Genomic DNA, 7016 nt, shown 5'->3' with positions numbered 1-7016 from the left:
TCGTATTTATGCTTTTTCTCCAGACTCTTTAAGTAGTCTTACCTCATCCACACTGAGCCACAGCCTCACTGGCAGAAAGATGTGCACCCGATTTCATTACGTTTGAATTAGTTTATTTCCTTTATTTAGTCTTGTTAAATATTTTCTTATTTTCTTTAAAAATAAAAATAAAAACAAAAAACCAATACCAGAAACACCAAATTTAGGTAATGATTAACTCTGGAGAGAAGGGTGAGGAAATAGTCAAGAAGTGAGTGAACTAGCTTATGACTTACTAGCTGTATGACTTAAGACAAATAAATTATTTAAGATCTCTGGCCTCAGTTTTCTCATTTGTAAAATGGGGATAATAATCACCTGCCTCCCTAAAATGCTTCCCCTGTGGCCCAGCTGGTAAAGAATCCACCTGCAGCTTGGGAGACTTGGGTTCGATCCCTGGGTTAAGAAGATCCCCTGGAGAAGGGAACGGCTACCCACTCCAGTATTCTGGCCTGGAGAATTCTGGCCTCCTTAAGGCTATTTTGAAGATACACCTGGTAAAAACTGAACAATACTTGACACATAATAAGCACCTATATAAATGGTAATTATTATTGGTAATTATTGGTAATGATAATTACCACTTGAGGGTGTGCCTGTCCTGGACGCAGTAGTATTTCTGGAGAAACCAAATGTTACCTCTAGCACTTACTGGTAAATTCACTTTACAAACCAGCCCCGAGACAGTTCTTGGCAGGGCTCCTCTGTGTGCTCAGGTGTGTAAGTTAAGCAGATCTTCACTGAATATACCACTAACAACCACCACCCTGCCAGGGGGTGGAGCTTGGCAGTGGTTGAGGGTGGGAGGAAGTAGGCTCTGAGTCAGCAGGTCTGGGGCGGGGAACCCATATTCTGCATTTCTTTTTAAAAATTATTTTTTAGAGAATAATTCAAAGTATTGTGACGGTTTTTGCCATACCTCAACATGAATCAGTCACAGGTACACCTGTGTACATATTCTGCATTTCTAACAAGCTCCCAGGTTCCCATTATGGCACAAGAAGGGCGAGATATTTTAATTGTTAAAATAATATGAGTCCTTTGCCTGGGTGTTTTTTGTTTTTTACTATATATGATCTCATGTCTTAGGAATTTTACATACCATGACTTATTAGAAAAATACTTCGATAAAAAACTCCCTACGTTAGCTCTAGTAAAGGCAGCCCAGCCCAGTGGTTAGAGCCTGGACCCATACCGTAGGTTCACCACTAATTCATGGTCACTCTGATCCTTAATCTCGGTGCCTATGTGCTGCCTCGTCTGTAAGATGATAACAGCACCCGTGTCACAGAGCGCTTCTGAGGCTTAGTGTTTGCCACATAGTGATTCCTATTTATGATTTACTATTACCTACCTCCTGGTGAAGGTGAGGTAGTTGAACAATTCTAAAAATGGATGGAGGTGGACACAGATGGGTTCTGCTCCCAGCCAGGTGGGTCCTGTCCAGCACAACTGCTGCAGGGACAATCCGGTGGCCGTTCTGGCAAAGGGCCTCCCTCGGCAAAAAAACAAAACAAAACAAAACCGTAGGTCTATTATGATGTCAGCCACAACTTTCTGCTTTATTTGGGACCGAAAGGAGTTAGAAAGACGTGGGGGGGAGGGAGGCTCAAGCAGGTCGGGATATATATGCACGTAGGCCTGATTGATGTTGTACAGCAGAAACGTAACACAATATTGTAAAACAATTACACTTCAATTGAAGGAAAAAAGACATGGATCCGACAAGGGAGCAGACATGATCTCTCAGCAGCGGCTTTAGTCGGGATTTGCAGCTGTCACCTTCGAGGCAGATGGAAGCCCTCTTTTCAGGAGGGCTAGAGAGACCGTCAGGATGTATATGCCACGCTTAGTATGTATTGTCTAGTAATGGATACCCTGTGCCAGTTTCTGTCCAGTCTGTAACAAACCACCCCAAACTCCGTGGTGTAACATAACTACCATTTTTTTATCCTAATTCTGAGGGTCAGAAATTTGGAAGGCTACCGGGGTGACGGCTTATCTCTGTTCCACAATATCTGGGGGCCTCAGCTAGGAAGACTTGAAAGCTGGGGGTGGTTCCATGGCTGGGACCATGTGGAGGTGTCTGTCTTCTTCATTCATCAGGTGGCCAACGTTGGCTGGGACCCCAGCCCAGGCTATCAGCTGGAAAGGTACATGGCGGCCTCACCATGTGGCCTCAGCTGGCCTTGCTGAGGCAAACATCTTACTTGGTGCCTCAGTGTTGCAGCTAACAAAACAAACACCACCTTGCCTTTAACGCCTAGTAGGGACACAGAAATAGAAAAGAAATATAAAAAGAGATATAAAGAGGAACAAAAGAGAACAGAGATTTGCAATGCTAGCTACTGCTCTGGGAAAGTCTATCTCGGGCCCTCCGGAAAAACCTTTTCCTGCCCCAGGGACAGTAAAGCCTCTGCCTGCAATGAGGGAGACCTGGGTTTAATCCCCGGGTTGGGAAGATCCCCTGGAGAAGGAAATGGCAACCCACTCCAGTACTCTTGCCTAGAAAATTCCATGGATGGAGGAGTCTGGTGGGCTACAGTCCATGGGGTCGCAAAGAGTTGGGCATGACTGAGCGACTTCGTCTTCGCCATATTGGCAGATAGATGGGGAAACAATGGAAACAGTGACAGACTTTATTTTCTTGGGCTCGAAAATCACTGCAGATGCTGACTGCAGCCATGAAATTAAAAGATGTTTGCTCCTTGGAAGAAAAGCTATGACAAACCTAGAAAGCATATTAAAAAGCAGAGACACTGCTTTGCTGACAAAGGTCCATCTAGTCAAAGCTATGGTTTTCCCAGTAGTCACGTATGGATGTGAGAGTTGGACTATAAAGAAAGCTGAGCACCGAAGAACTGTGGTGTTGGAGAAGACTCTTGAGAGTCCCTTGGACTGCAAGGAGATCAAACTAGTCAATCCTAAAGGAAATCAGTCCTGAATATTCATTGGAAGAACTGATGCTGAAGCTGAAGCTCCAATATTTTGGCCACCTGATGAGAAGAATGGACTCATTGGAAAAGACCCTGATGCTGGGGAAGATTGAAGGCAAGAGGAGAAGGGGATGACGGAGGATGAGATGAACATGAGTTTGAGCAAGCTCTGGGAGAATGGTGAAGGACAGGAAAGCCTGGCGTGCTGCAGTCCATGGGGTTGAAAAGAGTCAGACATGACTGAGCGACTACACAGCAACAATGGACGTGGCAGAGCATTATTTCAGCCCTATTACATCAGTTACAAGCGAGTCGTAAGCTCAAAGGTAGGAGTATTGGGCTTTACCTCTTGATGGTGGAGTGAAAAGTTCTAGAGGACCATGTGGGTCAGGAGATTTCCCCTTTTTTTCAAATATAATCTGCCACATATGCTTCCTTTGAAAAGGACAATTTGTGACATGGGAAGGTTGGGAACTCTGGCCTTATTTGGGGATTTTCCTGAGGGTCTCATATAGTAATCAATGGCACACATAAGAATATAGTAATAGCTAACAGAGGGTGTGCCAGGCACTGTTTTAAGTTTACTTGTTTAATACAACAGCCTCTGAAAGAGGTACTATCATTATTCCCAGTTTACAGACAAAGCTTGAGGATGTGAAGTAACTGGTCCAAGGTCACAGAGCTCCTGCAGAACCAAAGTCTGAGCCAGAATCCACACACATAATCACCAGATTATCCTACCGCTCAGTGTGCTCAATGGGTATAGTTACACACTGCTGTAACCGTTTGTTTGGTGGTGAGAGAATCTGAAACTCCTGACCCATGAGTTCTTGTGCTCAGTCACTCAGTTGTGTCTGACTCTCTGACCTCACAGACTATAGCCCGAGAGGCTCCTCTGTCCATGGAATATTTTGTCCAGGCAAAACACTGGAGTGGGTTGCCATTTCCTCCTCCAGGGGATCTTCCCGACCCAGGATCGAAACTGTGTATCTGTGTGCTGCACTGGCGGGTGGTATCTTTAGCACTGTGCCACCTGGGAAGCCCTACACTACACGTGATCTTAGCCAAAAGGCCAGGAGTGCCTAGAATATATCTAACAGCTGATGCAGATGGAGTTTTGAATTGACATTTTACAGTGCAAGTTTAGGAAAAAATAAACAATTCAACATTTATGGTCCCCTATTTAATGCACCTGGAAAGGGCTCAGGAAGCCTGCACTGTGCTTGCCTGTTTATGGTGAGGGCAGTGGGACCAAAGCAGAGGAAAAGTCCATGGACTCAGAAGCCAGGCTGCTTCAAATCTGGGTTCTACCACTTCCTGCCAGTTTTAGCCTTAGGCAAAGTTCTTTCACCTGTGGAACTCTCTTCAAATATAAAATGGGGGTAATAGTACCTACCTCAGAGGGCAGGGCACCTGGAGCACATTCACAAGAAAGTCAGTGCTCTGCTGCTGCTAAGTCGCTTCAGTTGTGTCTGACTCTGTGCGACCCCACAGACGGCAGCCCACCAGGCTCCTCCGTCCCTGGGATTCTCCAGGCAAGAACACTGGAGTGGGTTGCCATTTCCTCCTCCAATGCATGAAAGTGAAAAGTGAAAGTGAAGGCGCTCAGTTGTGTCGGACTCTTCGCGACCCCATGGACTGCAGCCCACCAGGCTCCTCCATCCATGGGAGTTTCCAGGCAAGAGTACTGGAGTGGGGTGCCATTGCCTTCTGCGAAAGTCAGTGCTCATTGAGTGTTAATCCCTGGTGATCAACAGCAGGGCCTTGTTTCCTGGTGTAACGCAATGCTGCCACACAGTGGCCAGTTTGGAGAAGGAAATGGCAGCCCACTCCAGTATTCTTGCCTGAAAGGTCCCATAGACAGAGGAGCCTGGAGGGCTACAGTTCATGGGGTCGCAGAGTTGGACACAACTGAGCGACTGAGCACACAGTGGCCAGTTTACATGGTAGCTTTTCATCCAGTAAAGACAGTTCCTACCAAACAGCTGACCCTTAAACAGGAGCTGGGTGGGGTTCTCACCACCCCAACCCCACCCTTGAAAATCTCTGTATAACATACTCATGCACCTGCAGATTCAGCCCTCCCCAGATTCTGTGTGTGCTTCAGTCGTGTCGGACTCTTTGCAACCCTATGGACTGTTGCCCACCAGGCTCTTTGTCCATGGGATTTCCCAGGCAAGAATACTGCAGTGGGTTGCCATTTCCTTCTCCGGGGCTCTTTCTGCCCCAAGGATTGAACCCATGTCTCCTGTATTGGCAGGCAAGTTCTTTACACTAAAGCCTCCTGGGAAGCCCTAGTCAACCCCTAATGACTTTGTATGTTGAACTTCTGCCTCCTCAGCACCCCTCCCCTGCTTAGGATTCAGCTGAGATGAGGGATAGCTGTGGGCTGAGGAGTCAAAAGGAAACCCTGTATGATTCTTCATCTACAGACTCTCTCTCCTCTATCCCTGACTCCTCCATAGAGGTAGTAAGAGGGAGGCTGCTTGTATATTCTTCCAATTAAGCACAAATAAACAAACTCTGCACCCTTCTTCTTGGTAGTTTTATATTTGTCAAGAAAGCCAGTTGATTTCAACCTGTAGTGGGAAGGTGCTGGAAAAGAGGAAAGGACTGGGATGTGATGAGGCCTCTAGGGGCTCTGAGCATGAGTTAGAAGTAAACACAGCACTCCACTGCAAAGGAAGTGTGTGGGAGGGTCTGAAAATACTACTTTCCCCTGATGGCTGCAGTTAAGGTTTTAGGCACCACCACCCCCCGCCGCCCCGCGTCCTGAAATTTCAAGTTCTGCCACTTGGTGGCGCAGTGGTAAGGAATCTGCCTGCCAAGAGACGCAGGTTTGATCCCTGGGTTGGGAAGATCCAGTGGAGGAAGAAATGGCAACCCACTACAGTATTCTTGCCTGGAAAACTTCACGGACAGAGGAGCCTACAGTCCATAGGGTCACAGAGTCGGACGCGACTGAGCAACTGAACACATACCTTAGCACCTGTTTTTGCAAACTGAAAGAGAATTTTTACTTTTACCAGAAAAAAAGCCATAACCACAGTAATGGAGAACTTTGTAAACAACAACAACAACAACAACAAAGTGGCTGAGGCTCGCCTCCCGGCCTCTTGGCTAAGATCAAGTGTAGTATCAAAGTGGCTGAGGGACTTCCTTGGTGGTCTGGTCACTAAGACTCGATGCTCTCAATGCAGGGGGCTGGGATTTGATCCCTGATCAGGAATCAGATCCCCCACGCTGCAACTCAGAGTGTGCCTGCTGCAACTAAAGGTCTTGCATGCTGCAGTTAAGCTCCAGTGCAGTCAAATATTAATAGATACATAAATAAATATTTTTAAAAACGAAGAGGCTTACTGCAAACTTTCAAAGGCAGGGGATACCTGTATGTCTGAGTCAAATTTCTTTTCAAAAAAAATTGGGGGCCCCTGCATTGTTGATGACCTAGGGAGCTGGTCTATTATTAAGGAGCCTCTGCTTTTTCAGGACTCACTGAGATGCTGCTGTGAGTCAGTTCCTCAACAAACATTCAGTGAGCCTCCACCATGAGCTGGGCCCTGGGCTCTCACTGGACCTCAGTTAAGCAGGGTGGGCACTCAGGTCTTTAAAAACTGATTTCAACATAGTACATTCTTTCCACTTGGGATTAATAAGTGCATACTGCGTGCTAGGCCAGAAGTGTGCTAGAGCCAGTTGCTACAGCAAGAGGTGAATGCCTAATTTTCAAGAGAAGAGAAAACTAGAGACATACACAGTCATTACTAAGAATTAAGTTACAATGTGACTTTCCTAAAGGTCTAGTGGTTAAGACTCTGAGGTGTGTGCAGGGGGTGGGGGGTTGATCCCTGGTTGGGGAACTAAGATCCTACAGGCCATGTGGTTAGGTCAAAAGATAAAACAAATAAGCAGATTTTTAAAAAATCTATTTTTGGCTGAGCTGGGTCTCTGTTGCTGCACAAGGGCTTTCTTATGGTTGCAGTTGGCTTCTCTTGCTGTGGACAGGCTCCAGGGCACGCAGGCTTCAGTAGTTGTGGCTCA

The sequence above is a fragment of the Ovis aries genome, chromosome 12 (genome assembly GCF_016772045.2).
Source record: "Ovis aries strain OAR_USU_Benz2616 breed Rambouillet chromosome 12, ARS-UI_Ramb_v3.0, whole genome shotgun sequence".
NCBI classification, from domain to species: domain Eukaryota; kingdom Metazoa; phylum Chordata; class Mammalia; order Artiodactyla; family Bovidae; genus Ovis; species Ovis aries.
The sequence above is the reverse complement of the archived record's forward strand: the minus strand, read 5'-3'. Positions refer to the sequence as shown.